The sequence below is a fragment of the Botryllus schlosseri genome, chromosome 2 (genome assembly GCF_051294905.1).
Source record: "Botryllus schlosseri isolate E-star chromosome 2, Bs_hap1, whole genome shotgun sequence".
Classification (NCBI taxonomy): Eukaryota; Metazoa; Chordata; class Ascidiacea; order Stolidobranchia; family Styelidae; genus Botryllus; species Botryllus schlosseri.
Genome location: NC_137237.1, coordinates 28,800,633 through 28,818,299, shown reverse-complemented (window position 1 = coordinate 28,818,299; position 17,667 = coordinate 28,800,633). Strand labels below are relative to the sequence as shown.

The following is a 17,667-nucleotide window of genomic DNA, read 5'->3' as shown; positions in this document are numbered from 1 at the left end:
ACGGCCCGCGGGCCGGATCCGGCCCGCGAAGGGATTTTGTCCGGCCCGCGGACGGTTTTCCGTCTTACATGATAATGTGGCCCGCGGCCCCAGTCTGTCGAGATCCCCCACTACTTGCATACTACGTCAAATTTAAGTGACTGTATATTATTATATACGTGTGTGCGCATCGTTGCGAGAGTGGAGCATACGCGTAAGTTCGTCGAAGCGAGAAGACTTGCATTATCGGCATTTGCGATATGCACTCAACCCTAATGTCGTCTGTGGTAATCATGATTTTTGTCGACTACAATGGTCATTTACACCAGACTGATATATTTCTTATTTTCGATTCCGCAACCGCCGACTTGTAGCACGCCACACTTCTAGGCTTTTGTAAGGCACCGCATATTCCAGGGGTCGCCATCTCAAAACGGGTCGCAGGCCAGTTTTCAAATTTTGTAGAAAACGCGGGCCGTATGAATTCAATATTCGAGATTATTTACGCCACACAGTTGAACAACGACGCTATCACGGCACCTACTCAACCCTAATGAATTGATATCTTGGTAAATTAGGGTTACCGGGGTCATCGAACGACTTGAAATCTTAACTAGGGATTGCACCGTGTGTTGATTGATCAGAGTGAAGCAGACATGGCGGCGCCTGTATGATAATGTTATTCTCAAATCCACACTGTCCTCGCCATTATCGGAGAAATGGCTTTGAAGCGACATTGCTGTCGTTAAAATACATTTATTAAATACGATTTATTCCTTGTATATGTGGATAAATGGGCGAATAATGTGTCGATTCAGCAATCCGGCCCGCCAAGTACCTAATTTTCCTCTATCCGGCCCGCCGACTGGAGAAGTTGCCAGCCCCTGCACTATAACGATGTAAAGGTCAGACGCCATTGCTATATCGCAGGTCCACGAGAACAAATCGAGGTGTAGGCCAACTCAAAACGTGTTATATGGCCACGTTCGTTCCGAGGGGGAAAATAAATCAACAAACCAAGTATTTGGTATATTTATAATAATCAGCGGCTTTGCGAGAATGCATGTAAGTGAGTGTCGTTACGAGAGCCGCTGGCCACGAATTCTTTTCCGTGCACTGTGAACTATTTAATTAGTATGGTTGGTTGGATGGAAAGGGTTAGCGCGAACGCAGACCCCACTACCAGAAATTACACGACCGAGTTACCCACATTTAGGGTAATCGCCGAGGTCAACCAAGCCGAAGTGCAATGGCTAGGCCTCGCCCGGGCAGAACCGCCTTTTTGATCATGGTTCACTGCCTCGTCAGGTAAGTATGAGTTTTCCAGAAATTTATTGACACCCAATTTCATACAACAAAATAAATATTGTGGTGAGCACGCTCACCACATATGCATAAATGCATTCACCAAGTGCGCTTTGAATCGCCGAAGCAAAATGAAATAGTTTCTACTAGACGCGAACGCCAAATATGATTGGGACGTCATCGATGATATTGGACGCCTCCACCGTCCATCCCTTGCTCAAAAGTGCGATAATCATTATCTTGCGTGTTATGGTCATCTCCATGGTGCTCTGATATTCGCTTTGGCAATAAAGAGCCGGTATAGGATTACAGAAGCGTGACATAGCAATGCAAAGTTTTCACAGCTACAAAAGCGAGGCGTATAGGGAAAGCCTATTGTAGATTAATTTCTGATCTGCTGACTGTCATCAATTCTCGCCACAATCCAGGCGCTTATCAAAATACATGAAGTGTATATGATCAGTTCAGGAGAGCTAGGTGAAAAAGAATTTAGGCTCGCACTATACGGAAAAGGCCTACTAACCGCTAATCGTGAAATCTTACCCAGAAACAGACACTATAACGATGTAAAGGTCAGACGCCATTGCTATATCGCAGGTCCACGAGAACAAATCGAGGTGTAGGCCAACTGAAAACGTGTTATATGGCCACGTTCGTTCCGAGGGGGAAAATAAATCAACAAACCAAGTATTTGGTATATTTATTATAATCAGCGGCTTTGCGAGAATGCATGTAAGTGAGTGTCGTTACGAGAGCCGCTGGCCACGAATTCTTTTCCATGCACTGTGAGCTATTTAATTAGTATGGTTGGATGGAAAGGGTTAGCGCGAACGCAGACCCCACTACCAGAAATTACACGACCGAGTTACCCACATTTGGGGTAATCGCCGAGGTCAATCAAGCCGAAGTGCAATGGCTAGGCCTCGCCCGGGCAGAACCGCCTTTTTGATCATGGTTCACTGCCTCGTCAGGTAAGTATGAGTTTTCCAGAAATTTATTGACACCCAATTTCATACAACAAAATAAATATTGTGGTGAGCACGCTCTCCACATATGCATAAATGCATTCACCAAGTGCGCTTTGAATCGCCGAAGCAAAATGAAATATTTTCTACTAGACGCGAACGCAAAATATGATTGGGACGTCATCGATGATATTGGACTGACTGCGGCGTCCAATTGCGAATTCCACCGTCCATTCCTTGCTTAAAAGTGCGATAATCATTATCTTGCGTTTTATGGTCATCTCCATGGTGCTCTGATATTCGCTTTGCCAATAAAGAGCCGGTATAGGATTACAGAAGCGAGACATAGCAATGCAAAGTTTTCACAGCTACAAAAGCGAGGCATATAGGGAAAGCCTATTGTAGATTAATTTCTGATCTGCCGACTGTCATCAATTCTCGCCACAATCCAGGCGCTTATCAAAATACATGAAGTGTATATGATCAGTTCAGGAGAGCTAGGTGAAAAAGAAATTAGGCTCGCACTATACGGAAAAGACCTACTAACCGCTAATCGTTAAATCTTACCCAGAAACAGACACTATAACGATGTAAAGGTCAGACGCCATTGCTATATCGCAGGTCTACGAGAACAAATCGAGGTGTAGGCCAACTCAAAACGTGTTATATGGCTACGTTCGGTCCGAGGGGGAAAATAAATCAACAAACCAAGTATTTGGTATATTTATAATAATCAGCGGCTTTGCGAGAATGCATGTAAATGAGTGTCGTTACGAGAGCCGCTGGCCACGAATTCTTTCCCGTGCACCATGAGCTATTTAATTTTTTTTTTTTTTTATACGGCTCTCCGTAACCGCCGGCGTTTGGCAGCCCTCTCGCATCTGCAGGGCTGCCTCCCGCTCGGGGATTTGATTACACATTTTTGTTATTTGTTATGGTTTTTTTTTTTTTTAAATAAGGTGTTTGAATTGTTTTCGAACTTAAATAAAACGGTTTCTTCTTTGTAGTTCACTCTATTTTTTATTTCACTGGTTATGGCGCATTGCCATGCTTGTTCATCATCTTTTTTTTTTTTTTTATACGGCTCTCCGTAACCGCCGGCGTTTGGCATCCCTCTCGCATCTGCAGCAGTGGTGAGCGGATAGTGCTTTTCGAGACTCCGAATCCCTCCGACAACTTTAGTGTCTGAGGAAAACTCCCTCCGACTCCGAAGAGCTTTAATCCAAGACTCCGAGATACTCCGATGAATCTCGTCAAGTATCCGAGACAGTGGCAAGCATGGTACATGGTACAACATGGTACATGTGATAATATGGTTGGACTCATAGTATTGTTTACTCTCTAGTCCCCAATTGCAGTGCAGATGACTGATTTTTATGCCCTTGCCTATCATTTTTGCATGTTACCCGTCATATTACAACTTCACAAGGTGTCAACTGTCTGTGTTTTGGCTTGTAATCATAATCAATAGTGTATTCTGGTCAGAGCTATCCAAATATATCGGAGACAAAAGTTACAGTACTCCGAAAAAATATCTCTAGTAAACTCCGACTCCGCTCCGACTGTCACAAAATCGGCAAAACTCCGCTCCGAATCCACTCCGACTCCGCTCCGATGCTCATCACTGATCTGCAGGGCTGCCTCCCGCTCGGGGATTTGATTACACATTTTTGTTATTTTTTATGGTTTTTGTTTTTTTTTAAATAAGGTGTTTGAATTGTTTTCGAACTTAAATAAAACGGTTTCTTCTTTGTAGTTCACTCTATTTTTTATTTCAGTGGTTATGGCGCATTGCCATGCTTGTTCATCATTTTTTTTTTTTTTAGGGGTAACCTGGAGGAACCGCAGTAAACCTCCACCCCGTTACGCTTGTGGCAGCCGCATGGCACTACACCATGTTGCTATTGCCACAAGCGCCTTAATAGGTCACTCTTGGGTCGAAAGGACCCAAGAGCTCACAAAAGGTTGCTTCTGGTTGCCATTTTTACCTTCAAAGTTTCTCTTCCTTGTTGGTTCAAACGGCTGTCACAAGCAGGCTTTGGCTGGGGGCGTCTGCGGAGGCTTGTCCCGCCGCCACCATACTTGTGACTGGGATACTGGCCAGTCAAGCTGACAGAGATCCCGGGTTGGAATATGAAGGCCAAGGGCCATACTCTTCCAAGGTGTGCAAGTGATTGGAAGTATCGGTTGTACCACAAGGTTTTTTTTTTTTTTTTTATACGGCTCTCCGTATCCGCCGGCGTTTGGCGGTCCTCTCTTAGGTTAGGGCTGCCTCCCGCCGGGGTCTTTATTACATATTTATTATTATTTTTTTTTTTTTTATAAACTTAGGGTTCAAACAGTTTATAAACATAATTTAAAGGTTTCTTCTTGTTTATTTTACTCTTATTTGCGTACTCTTGTTTCTAGATAGCTCTTATTTGCGTACTGTTGTTTCTAGATAGCTGTTTTTGTAGTTGGTGTGTACCTTATTACAACCAACTACTCCAACATCAAAAGAGTGTTGTGTATTCCAGACTCCCGTTTGTGGATCAGAGGTTCACCGCCGGAAGCGAGTGGTTTGGTGGCTTTCTGTCGAGCCCCCCCTCCCCCCTGTAGGGATTTTTTCACTTTTTTTCTCTGTGGTGTTTGTTAGATTAACCAAACTCTCGTTTGGAACCCAAGTTGATCTAATATTGTGTTTTCTTTTTTTCAATTTACGATATTTCTTCTAGATATAGTACTATTTTTTCAACCCATTCGCGTATTTCCGGGTTCGGTGTTATTCTCTCGAGTCTTTTTTTCATTTTTTTCAGGGTTTTCTTTTCAATGTCCTCACGATCTACTCTTTCGTTGTTAATGTCGAGCGATATTTTCGTGTTTATGGTTTTTCTCTTTAGGATTGATGTTAATATCCAATTAATTTTATTTTTTTCATTATTGTACATAATTGCGTCGTTTGACAACGTAATTTTAGTGCACATTCTATATTTTTTCTGATCTTTTTAATATATGTGCATTCCGTAATCAGGTGTTTTGCATTATCATTTTTCGCTCCGCAGAATTTGCAGTTTAAAAGCAGCGGTTTGTTATATTTGGTGTGTGTCATATTTCTATTTCGCTTTTTTTCACCAAATATATACCCTTCTATTGCAATTCTGTAGTTTATTTCCAATTCTTTGTTTGTGATGATGGTTTGGCCCTTGTATTTCGTTTTCCAGATTTTTGACCATTTTGCCTCGGTACCATTTTCTAATCTAATAGTTGGGTTATTTGCTCTCAGTTTTTTGATTTCTGTGTACAATTTTTTGTGTGTTATTTCTCCCCATTCTTCTTCCGTCAGTTCCAGCTTATTTGTTATGTTCAGAGTATCTATCCAATTTTTGGGGGTCGGGTATTTATGTGCTTCTGAGTTGTTATATAATTTACTGTTAATCCCTTTAAGTTTGGTACCAAGTTCATAGATGGCATGTTTGTGCCATATTTCTGTTGGCGTAACAAGTTTTTTTAGAATTGCAATTTTTTCTGCTTGGCAGGTTTGGATTTTCCCTATTACATCAGGGAATCCGATCCCGCCTTTTTCTTTGTTTGCAATGAGCGTTTTTCTCGCAATACATTCCATTTTCTGTGGATGCCACAGAAATTCGAAGTATAGTTTTTCGATGTTTTTAATGTCCTCTTTGAGCGGTGTTATTACTCTGGCATTGTACAATATCTGACTTGACGCAAGGGAGTTTAGGATTGTGAGTTTCCCTGTCCATGTCAAATTCCTGTTTCGGTAGGCGTAAAATATACGTTTCAATTTGGCTATTCTCTCTTTCCAGGTTTCTTTATTTTGATTTTTACCGTAATATTGTACGAGTATTTTTATCATATCTTTTTTTTTACTTTCTAATTCCGGGATTCGAGTCCGATGTTTTTTCGGGTTAATATGTAGAATCTCGGTTTTTCCGGTGTTAAGGCTCTGTCCCGTTGCGCGTTCGAATTTGCCAAATTCACTTAATATTTGTTTTACGTCCTTTTCGCAGGTTAAGTAACAGGTTATGTCGTCAGCGTATTGCTGAATTTTGATTTTCGTTTTGCCGATGTTAAATGGCTTTATTTTGTCGTCGTTTTCGATTTTTCTTGACAGGGGGTCACTGCTGATGGCGTAGAGCGCCATACTCAGCGGACACCCCTGTCTGATTCCACGTTCTATTTTTATATGGTTCGTAAGTGCTCCGTTGACTTGGATCTTGCTGGAGGCGTTTTCATAGATTTCTCGTATTATGCGTGTCAGGTTGTTGGGTAGTTGGTATGCTCCCAAGATTTTGAAGAGGTATTCGTGATGAATCCTATCAAAAGCATTTTCCTGGTCCAAGTTCATGACCAGGAGTTCTTTATGTTTTTCTTGGGCATATTCTATTACCGCTTGGGTATTTCTTAGGACGTCGGTTATCTGCCGTTCTTTTATAGCGCATTTTTGTGTGTGGTGGATAAGGTTTGGTAAGATGGGTTTAAGCCTGTTCGATATGATTCCGGAAATATTTTGTAGTCTGTATTCAAGAGAGTTATTGGCCGCCAGTTTTTTAATTTCTTTGGTTCTCCTTTTTTGTATAGTAATGTTGTAATACCCGTTGTCCATGATTTACATAATCCACCAAACATATATGCATTATTAATAACCTCCGTCAGTTCTTTTTTAAGAATGTTCCAATATGTCGCATAGTATTCTTTGGACAGCCCGTCAGAGCCGGGAGTCTTTCTATTCTCCATGTTTTGGATCGCGTGTCGAACTTCTGCCTCGTCAATTTGGCTTTCCAGCTGGGCTCTTTCTTCTTCACTTATGTGAAGGCCACTTATATTTTCTAAGTAGTCGTCTTGGAGCTTGGAGTCCTCTTGCTTTGACTTCCCCCACAGATTTTTATAAAAATCTTCCACTGCGCGCATAGTTTCTATGTTATTTTTCGTTTCTACTCCCGATTCGTTCACTAAAGTTGTAAAGATTTTACTTTCTTTGCGTTGCTTTAGTTTATCGTAGAAGTACTTGGTGGGTTTTTCATTCTCTTCGATGTCATGCAACTTGTGCAGTATGCATTGGTATCTTATGTTTTCTTCTTCTGTTTTTTTGAGTTTTTTTGCTTCTTCGTAGGTGTTTTGGTCCCCACTGGTGTTTTGTAGTGTTTTTGCGATATTTTCTTGTATCGCTTGTTTTTCTTTATTTGCCGCGATTCTTTTGTGCCTTTCGTTTGTGCTTATTAGTCTCCTCATTTCTTTTTTGTAATGGTCCCACCATTCATAGATATCATCAAAGATTGGTTTGTCCTGGGCACATCTTTCGTGTAGGTTTTCTATCTGTTTCCGTAGGCTATCATCTGCGTATTTTCTGGTGTCGTTTTTCCAGATTCCCTTGCCCCATCTGCTCTGCCTTGGTTTCATTCTTATGTGGATCTTTTGTAAGAAGATGTGGTCAGAGACGAAGTTTAGTTTGTGTTCGCATGACTTAACTCGGCTCAGGAATCTTTCTGATACGTAGATGTTATCGACTCTTCTGGATTGTTGGTGTTTTATGACTGTGTACAGCCTGGTTCTTGGGTTTCTCCACCTCCAGATATCTCTAATTTTATGTATGTCAGTGAAAAATTTCCATATCTTAGCAGCTGGCGTCATGGTGAAGTTTGTGTTGTTTTTTGCATCTATTTTTTCAGTGACGATGTTATAGTCACCACAGATGATGGCATCATTCGGTTTCTTTTCGATTTCGTTTATGAGTTCTTGATATAACTCTGTTTGATGCCTCCCTACATCGGGTGGACCGTAGATGTTGTAGAGGTTTGTTTCCTCTCCGGTCTCTCTATCTATTAGGGTTAGTAGCTGCACCCTGTCTTCTCTGATTATCTTGTGTGTCAAATGGTATTGGTTTTCCAGGTCTTTTTTAACTAGTATCGCGGTTCCTTTGTAGTATAACTTTTTTCTTTCTGCCGTGTCTACCCACTTTTCTTTCAGGCCTATATGGTTCGAATAGTATAAGAGGTTGTTTTGATTTGCCCATTTCTGGACTTTTTGTGTGTCTACTCTGTGTGTTTCCGTGAGGCATATGATGTTTGTGTGCTTTTCTGTTTTTATTAGACTTTTGATTTTGTGCCAGTGGGTGGACATTCCATTTACGTTCAGAGATAATATATCTAAATCGAATTCCATTTTCTTTAGAGTGAGGGGAGACTTGTTCGCTTTAAGGCACGTTTCTATTTCTCATCGCTATGGTCTGGCTTTGCCAGCTTTCGTCTGGCTCTGCCTGCCGTTGGCGATGTCGGACTACGAGCGTCCCTGCTTCTTTTGTTTGGCGAGTAATGTGTTTTGCTAAAGAATTCCTTTTCTGTGAAGCTACTAACTTCGAATCTTTGTCTAAGTATCGAGGTTTGGTTGGCTCTGTCTTTGTTTAATATACGTTTTTGTTGGTTACTGCTTGTGCTTGTTTGCGTTTCATCATCACTTGTGATGATTTTTAGTTCTTCGTCCGATTTGCTTTCGTTGTCTGCTCTCTCAATGATTGTTTTGTCTAATTCGCTGTCTGCTTGTGTATCTGGTTCGCTATCTGTCTGTGATTGTTGGTCTAAGTTAAAGTAGTCTTCTACTGTTTCTTCTTCTTCGTTTTCGTCCTTGTCTTCTTGTTCGTTTGTCTCCTCAACCTCTGCCTCGCTCGCTACAGGGGTTGGGCATTTTTCTTCGTTTTCACTCAGATCTGGTTGGGCTGGTTCTTCCACAACCATATCGACATGTGTTATGTTTTCGTCTACTTTTAGTATTCTACGTTGATTTGAGGGTATTTGTTCATCAGTTTTTGTTGGACATTGATCACGTCTATGTCCTGTCTGTTTGCACAGAAAGCACGCTGTTTGATTTGGACACTGGTTCGCAGTGTGTCCTCTCTGTAGACATTTGTAGCATGTCTCGCTCCCTTCATTATTTGGTGGGTAGACCTTGCACGGGGCTTGGCCTAGATATATGAAGGGCGGGATTTTTCCAGGTATGTAGCCTTCTATGGTTATCTGCCGATACCCGTTGTGTATGGCAGTTCCTTTATGGTATATGAGTTTTACTCCTTGTACCGTGCCGCATTGATATTGGGCTATTTTGTGGCGTATTTCGTCTTCCTCCACTTCTGTGGGTACAGCTCTAATGTTAACCTGTGCTGCAGGCGGCCTCGGCTTCTGAAAGTAAATCATTCCATTTGTTGTTAGTATTCCAAGGTGTGTTATTTCCATGAACCTTTCGCGAATTGCTTCTGTTTCTGCTTGTTGATGGAATGTAAGGTTGTATGTTGTTCTTCCAATTTGATATATTGATGATATATGATCTTTGTATTGCCCAAGTCTGGGATCTGTGATGATGGCGTCTATCACCTCGCTTGTTTGACAGCCGAGTGGCGTCATTACATCGAGTGATCTCGGCCTGTTTCCATAGGTAATACGCTGATATTCACGGCCTTTTATTGCGTTTGAATAGGCCATATTGTGGCGTTTTTATCTTGCTATGGAACTCAAAGCGAGGCGTTTCCAGACAAGCGAGAAATCGATACCGCGGTTTCGCAGACGCGCGAGGATCGTTCGATGTCTGGCGGCTGACGTCAGACAATCGAACTGAGCTAAGGTTAAAGAAGTTCACTCGTCGCCTCAGGAGAGAGGTGCGAGAGAAGGAAAGGTTGGAGACTTGACTCGAGAGAGAGTCAAGTCTCCAAAGAAAAGACTCGACAAGTCCTGACTCGAGAGAGAGAGTCAAGACCTGAAGAGAAAAGACTCTACTAGAGTTGACTCACTAAGACGAGTCAAGCTCCAGTAGAGGTAGGAACAGACTTCTTCAGACCTGACTCACGAAGACGAGTCAGGTCCAAGGAGGGAGGAGGTTAGAGTCTGAAGAAGACTCGAAGGTGAAACGGAAATTTTTTTTTTATCGTGGTTGGCCACAGTCAACCATAGTTTATTCAAAATATAATCTCAATACAAGTTATTAAATTGCGTGAAAAAAGCAAAAACACAAATACACAAAATCATCATTCTTGCAAGATTTCCATCGCCATGCTCGTCATCATCGTTCAACTCGCCTCGTTCGTCTCCAACCATCGTCGTCAATTTGTCATCGTGTGTCCGTCTTCGTCGGTCGTCCAGGTATTTTCTTGTTCGACCTTTTCAATCAAGTCGATTCTGTCGTCGTATTTTTTGAGAATTTCTTTTACAGTCTTTTCCGTCCAGTGTTGTCGGTTAATCATTGAGACGTTTTCGATATCCCATTTTTGTTTTGTTCTCAGGATCACTTTCCTAAATATCGTGATAAGAATTATTTGGTTCATATTTTTTTTTTTTTTGGCTGTAAAGTAGTTTTTCTCTTCTCGGTAATTTTATCCCTTTCTCGCTTTCCATCTTGCATAGGACTTCTTGCGAGAAGGCACATTTTGTGAAGACGTGTTCTATATCGTCTTCATCTTTCCCGCAAAACTTGCAAGACGTTATATCATTTCTTTTCCATAGATTTCTTCTTCTTTTTTCTTTGCCGAATATATATCCTTTGTTATTTAGTCTGTAATTTATGATCTTCTCTTTGTTGGTAAGTATGTTATTACGTCCTCTCTCCTCTCCTTGCAATACCTTCCACTTCATCGTTTGCCTGAATGGTGATTTTTTCTCCACACTTTCTGTACATCTCATGTACAGGTTTTTGAAAGTGGCGTCCATCCATTGTTCGGTTGACCATCGTATTTTCTTCATGTCTTCAACTATTCTTCTCCATTCTTGATCTGGGCTATCATTATGCGGCATGCTGTTTGTGTACAGTCCCGCGTTGATGGCTTTAATTTTGGTTCCTAATTGATATAAGGCTTCTTGATGCCAGAATTCGCATGTGTTTTCTAATTCCGACAGGGCCTCAATTTTTATCAATTGGCACGTGTCTACGATCGATTTTGGGAATGGCATGGCCAGTCCCCCTTCGTGTTTCCTTTTTATAAGGAGATTCCTAGCTATTACTTCCATCTTTTCTGGATAATACATGAACTGGAAGAAACTCCTCTCTATTTTTTTAATGTTCTCATTGGTAGGTCTATGTACTCTAGCAGTGTAGAGTATCTGAGACGTTGCAAGACTTTTCAGGATTTGTATTTTTCCTATCCAAGTCAGCCGTCTTGTTTTGTACATATTTATTATTTTATCGATCTTATCTATTCTTTCTTTCCACGACTCTTTGTTTTCATCCTTCCCAAACTTATATCCCAATATCTTTATACTATTTTTTGTGAAATTCTCGAATACTGAGTTTTTGAGCTCAATTCCTGCCGCTCTTGTTAGTGGCAGTAGTTGAGTTTTTTCTTCGTTAATGCTTTGTCCCGTTGCTTTCTCAAAATCTTTCAGGTGTTTCATAATTTTAGTAAGTGAGTTTTTCGATTGAGTGAACGTCGTTAAATCGTCCGCGTATTGCTGAATTTTCAAAACTTCTTGGCCTAATCTAATTCCTCTAATTTCTTCGTCTTTTATTATTTTCTTTGCTAATGGTTCGGTTGCCATTGCATAGAGCATCATGCTCATGGGGCAGCCTTGCCTAATGCCTCTTTTTATTTTCACCGAGTTAGTTTTCGCTCCGTTGATTTGGATTCGACTTCTAGCGTTATTATATGTATGTTTGATATAATTGTAGAAGTTTTCTCCCAAATCCCAGGATTTTATTAGCGATAATAGGTAGTCATGATTGACCCTATCAAACGCTTTCTCCTGGTCTACGCTGCCTATCACTGCCGGTATCTCCTTCTTTCTGGAATAATCTATTGCAGATTTCAGATTAAGTGCCGCATCAAAAATGCTTCTCTTGTCAATGCTGCATTTTTGGGTGTTGTCTATGATATCCGGTAGTATGCTTTTCATTCTACTGGTTAGTATTTTAGATAATATATTGTAATCCGTATTTAATAATGTTATCGGTCGGTAATTTTTGATGTGCCTAGGATTTCCTTTCTTGTAAATTAGCTTTACTAATCCCTCTTCCCATGTGTTGCAGGTAGAATTGAAGCTGTATGCGTTGTTCATTACCTCGGTAAGTTCTTTTCTTATCATGTTCCAAAATGTTTTATAGAATTCAATGGAGATCCCGTCGGTACCGGGGGATCTATTATTTTTCATCGATTTAATCGCGAGCAGAATTTCATCTTCCGATATCGTGTCGTTCAGATGTGCTCGTTTTTCTTCGCTAATTCCTATAGGCTACCTTCAATTTCTTTTTTGAAGGTTTCTTGTATTCTCATATCAATATTGGAGGTTTTCTCCCACAACCCATTGTAGAATTCTTTAACCTCATCCATCATTTCTTTTTTCTCGATTAGTAACTCTCCGTTACTGTTTTCGAGTGTTTCTATGTTTTGACGTTTTTCTTCGCTTTTTATTCGGTCGAAGAAGTATTTTGTTGGTTTTTCATCATGTTCTATATCCATGACTCTAGCTCTCTTATTTAATCTTTTAATTTCTTCCTTATCATATTCTCGTATCTTTGCTATTAGATCTCGATGTTTTTCTGTGCTCGTCAGGGTTCGGCTCAGCTCAGTTTCCATCTTAGATCTCCGTTCCGACACTTCCTTTCTGTGTTTCTTTCCTCTCTTCTTCAGTGTCTGCTTGATCTTACTTTTCATTTTATCCCACTATCCTGCTATGCTATCAAAGATTTCTTTTTGTCCGGCATAGATCAGGTAGGTCTCTTTGATTTCTTGTCTTATTTCTTTATCATTATATAAATTCACATTATTTTTCCAATGCCCTTTCCCCCATGCGGGTCTCTTCTGTTTGACTAGTAGTAAGGTGCTCATGTATAGGTGATCCGAAATGGTGTTGACTTTGTATTCAAATTTGTGTATCTCTTGTTCGATGTTTTTTGTGCAGTATATGCGATCTATTCTTCTTTCTTGATGTTTTCTGATCATTGTATATAAGATTTTTTGGGGGTTCCTCGTTCTGAAAATATCTCTCAAATTATATCGTCTGATTGTGTCATTCCATTTCTTTCCTGCCGGTGACAAGCCCTGTTTCGTTTTAATTTTCGCATCTATTTCTCTACTAATCATATTGAAGTCGCCGCATATGATCTTTCTCTCATCCGTTTTCCCAATCGCTGTCGTCAAACTGTCGTAGAAATCTGTTTTATACTTTCCCTGGTTCGGGGGGGCGTATATGTTCCAGATCTCTATAATGTGTTGATCATCTTTAATTTCGATTTTCTGTGCTCTGTGTTCGATAATTATTTCTGATTTCATCAACGTATAATTTTCTAACTGTTTTCTAATAATTATGGCTGTGCCTTGAAAGTATAATTTATTACGATCGTTCTTTTCTGTTTTGTCAAGGCAGTTTTCTAATAGAGTGTAATCTAAGTGTGACAGCTGAGATTCGAGTTGTTTTTTATCTAATTTGTGAGTTTCCTGTAGACAAATTATATCGTACTTTTTGTTTCTTAGTAACAGAGTCTTGAATTTTATCCAGTTTTTCCCTAATCCGTTTATGTTTATCGACAGGATTGACAGCTTCATCTTGGAGTTTTTAGGAGTTGCTATTTCGTTCTTTCGCCCTTTTTCTTTTTCTTCTTCTTTTTCTTGGGTTTCCCTTCCGGGTCTGGTTGGGGCTTCCCTGTTGTTTCTGCTTCTTCGTCTTCTGAGTTTCTGTTTTTCAGTGTCCTTTCTGTTGCATCTGACATATCTTCTGTCTCGTCATTGATCTTCTTTTGAGACTTGTTTGATCTATTTCTCTTTTCGTCGTCAGTGTCGGACGAGCTGGAAGACAATTCTAGAGCTGCTTTAACTAGTGTGTCATGCAGGTCTTCATAGCAATCTTCGTTTTGTTTGTTATACGATAGGTACCTATCGTTATTTACATTTTCTCTGTTATTTTCCTCTTGCAAAACTTCTCTTTCTGTGTCTGTCTCTTCAACTACATTCTGTTCCTCTGGTTGTTCAATCTCTGTTTCGTCTATTTGGTTCATTCTCTCATTCTTATTTTCAATTGTGTCGTTCCTTTCTGTTACTGGTTTCCTTTGTAGCAAAGGAAAGTCAGTTTCTTTTTTCGGGCATCGCGTTTGGTAGTGACCAGTTTTCTGGCAATATCTGCAGACTACTTCGTTCTCGCAATCATCTGCTTTGTGCCCACTTTCAAGGCAGTTTTGGCATCTCTCTTCCAAATCAAATGGGAGGAACACTTTGCTGTATGTTGTGCCTATTTTCAAGAATTGGGGAATGCTTCCTTTTTTGTAGTCTTCTATAGCAATTCTTCTAAAGCCGTTGTGCATACCTGTGACAGTTCTTATTTTACCGCAATCGAAAGTTTCCAGATATTTTTCAAAATCCTCGTTGGTAATTTCGGCCGGCACGGCCCTCACATTGATGTATTTCCATGGTTTCTTTGGAAAATAGAGTTTCGCCTGAAGTGTGGCGTTACTCAATTTATTTTTGGCTTCGTTGTAGAATGCCTCTCTGGTTTCAATTTGTCCGTCACCGTTCGGTTTGAAAGTGATGTTAAAGGTTTTGCTACCATTTTGGAAGATGCATTCGTATTCGTTCGTGTATTTTTTCAAAACCTCATGGGTCTCAAGCCATTTCATTATTTCATCTTGCGTTTTGATCTCTTTGACTACCAGATCAAGCGATCTCGGCCTGTTCTCATTTTGAATCTCCATTTTCAGTATTTAGTGTGTTTCTCTATCCGTGGCCTGGACACGTCAGGGTCCCGATAGTAGTTATATAGATCGCTCGTGATTTGCCTGGGGTTCTTATGGGCCCGCTGGTGAGGTGCCGCGAAACTCGTATTGGTGATGGCACCCTTTTGACCCCCCCTTCCGCTGGTGAGGTGCCATGTGTTCTTATGGGATCTCTGGTGATGGTACCCTTTCGGGTATAGGCTTCGTCGGTGATGTGCCGTGAAAACTCGTGTTGGTGATGGCACCCTTTCAGACCCCCTATCGCTCGTGATGTGTCATTGTTTCTTACGAGATCTCTGGTGATGTGTCATTGGTTCTTATGAGATCTCTGGTGAGGTGCCATGTGTTCTTATGGATGCGGTCGTGATTCGCACTTTCAACCATCTCTCGCGGGGTGTTGAATAGTCACCAACAATAACCGCACAAACGGAAACGTGGCTTGCAAGAGGATTAAGCAGTGCGACCTATATTTCGAATGACCTGCGCGCTGAATTGTTTCACGGCCAACCGCGGTGGTTGTGACTCGCCTTTTTTACTATAGGTGGTGACGGTGATTCGCCTGTCGTGTATTCTTACGGGATCTGTGGTGACTCGCCATGTGTTCTTATGGGCGCGGTCGCATGCGGCTATTGCGTCTTATGGCGGGGGTGGTGAGCGGCTATTGATGCTAACACGAAACCCGGGGTGGCGAGCGGCACTTATTTCTTATGGCGGTGGGTCTTATTTCTTATGGGTGCGGTCGTGATTCGTACTTTCGGTATAGACTGCGGGCGGCATGTTGTACTTTCAGCAAAAAAGGTGTGAAATAGTTTGCCAAGTCTAGGAATCACTGGCAAGGTAATATTTTGGTATTTAGTTTACCACAGAGCCGGCGTAGACGGCGATTCGAATATCAACAATAACAACGCTCACGAATTAACACTTCAAATAGCTGTGAAATAGCTTGCAAAACCCCGCGATCGCTGACAAGATAATGTCTCGGTCATAACCATCTTTCACGACTTGGTGTCATAACCATACCGATCGCCCACGCGGTGAAATTTTAGTAATCAGTTTGAAACAGAACTTGATATCGCTGGTAAGATTTAACAAGTAACGAATAACAGACCGCGGTAACTTGAATAGCGACAAATTGTCACTTATTTCCGCTCTAACCCTAATCCTTTGTGAAGTGAACGCTTATTCAAAAGGGTGTGATATAATTTTAAAATCCAACGACCACTCACCGGATAATGCTTCAGACATATAGCAATCTCTCATACCCACTCACAAGGTAATATTTCGGTAATAAGTTTGTCACAGAGCCGTCGCAGCCGGTGATTCGAAAACCAACAATTTGTCACTCGCCCGCGATCGCTATATGTTTCACGCCTCCAGAATAGTGGCTGACTTTAGTTGCGTGATAAGATCCATGAAAATATTCAATCAATGTGTTAGTTTATCAACTTGAAATGAAACTCACTACACAAAGCAAGTCGATTCGTATCTGAATGTTCTAAATCGGTACAACTCTAATCCTTTAACAAATCCCTTAACGCGTTTTTGTTGAATCGAGCGTAACCCGAATATTACTGACGCCGACTTTCAGCCGCATCGAATTATTCGCACATTCGCCGCTGTTTTCACACTTATAGAATCAATACCAACTATAACTCTACAAGAATCAAGAATCACAAGTATGTGCATTACACAGTTATTGTCTTTATTAACTTGAAATCAAACACCTAACAAAAACACGCAACTAATCATTTGGCAACTCTAGCATTACCAAAAAATTCCAGTATTGTTGATTGAAAATCCTTGAGTCATTATTATCAAAAATGTTATAGTACCGCATCGGAATCCATTCGCGGGATGTACTAAAGGTAAATCCAGATAATCCAAAATGAAATATTTGGACTTTGACAAACATGACTACTAACTTTGATCCAGTCACATTTCAAGATTATACTTTGAAACAATCCTTGAAACTTACAACTCTATTCACGACTGAGTTTTCCGTTTGTCAGTTTCAGTAAATACTATCGCGATATTTTAAAGTGTTACTACACACAATAGAATCATTCAATGAAATAGCACCTGTTGTAAATATTGTGACGCGATGACTTGTGACGCGATGAGTTAAATCGGAATATTTCAATCTATTTGTCGAAACCTTGAACAAGCTATCGGGTTATTTTTTTTTTTTTGTTGTAATCGAGTGAACGGAAATAGTATTACGTCTCAACATTTTAACATCTTCCCCTACACAAAAGAGTAAAATACAAAAAACCTTGTCAAGTCAATCCGTTTGTAACTTACCCAACCAAAGCAAAAAGTATCCTTATGAAAAGTAGACAAGACTACGCGAGTAATCACCACAATCCAAAATCCATAGCAAGTTCGGTTGTATTCATAGTCCACCAACTCGTACTTTTATTCAACTGTAAAAGTCGTTACTATTCCGCAAGACAAAGAAATTACTATGTGGTATATTTTGTAAGACAAAAGTAATTACTTCTCGGTGTCAGCGACTTGAGATTAACATATGTTTTGAGTATATGATATTTGAATGTCTGACCAACGTAGTTAAGAATTCATTTTATACGATCGAACACCGGTATTACATTGAAAGTTATCATGCTGTAAACATAAGGATTGACACATGGATTTGACATATGTAATAGTTGATCATGACTTGATTATTAAATTATTCGCGTTAATTAGACCCGGCGTTGCGGTAAAGGTTATTATGACAGCAACA

At 40.5% G+C, this 17,667-nt stretch overlaps 1 protein-coding gene and 2 non-coding genes across 4 annotated transcripts in view; all 3 read right to left on the bottom strand.

Annotated features, from left to right (window-relative positions):
• LOC145457677 (actin-related protein 2/3 complex subunit 2-like) overlaps window positions 1–17,667 on the bottom strand; it is a 281,489-nt gene that overhangs the window by 100,898 nt on the left and 162,924 nt on the right. The window lies entirely within an intron of this gene.
• Window positions 1,132–1,295, bottom strand: LOC145434729 (U1 spliceosomal RNA). The gene has a single exon (XR_013913552.1). It is a non-coding gene; the product is annotated as a U1 spliceosomal RNA (small nuclear RNA).
• On the bottom strand, window positions 2,100–2,263 carry LOC145434740 (U1 spliceosomal RNA). The gene has a single exon (XR_013913563.1). It is a non-coding gene; the product is annotated as a U1 spliceosomal RNA (small nuclear RNA).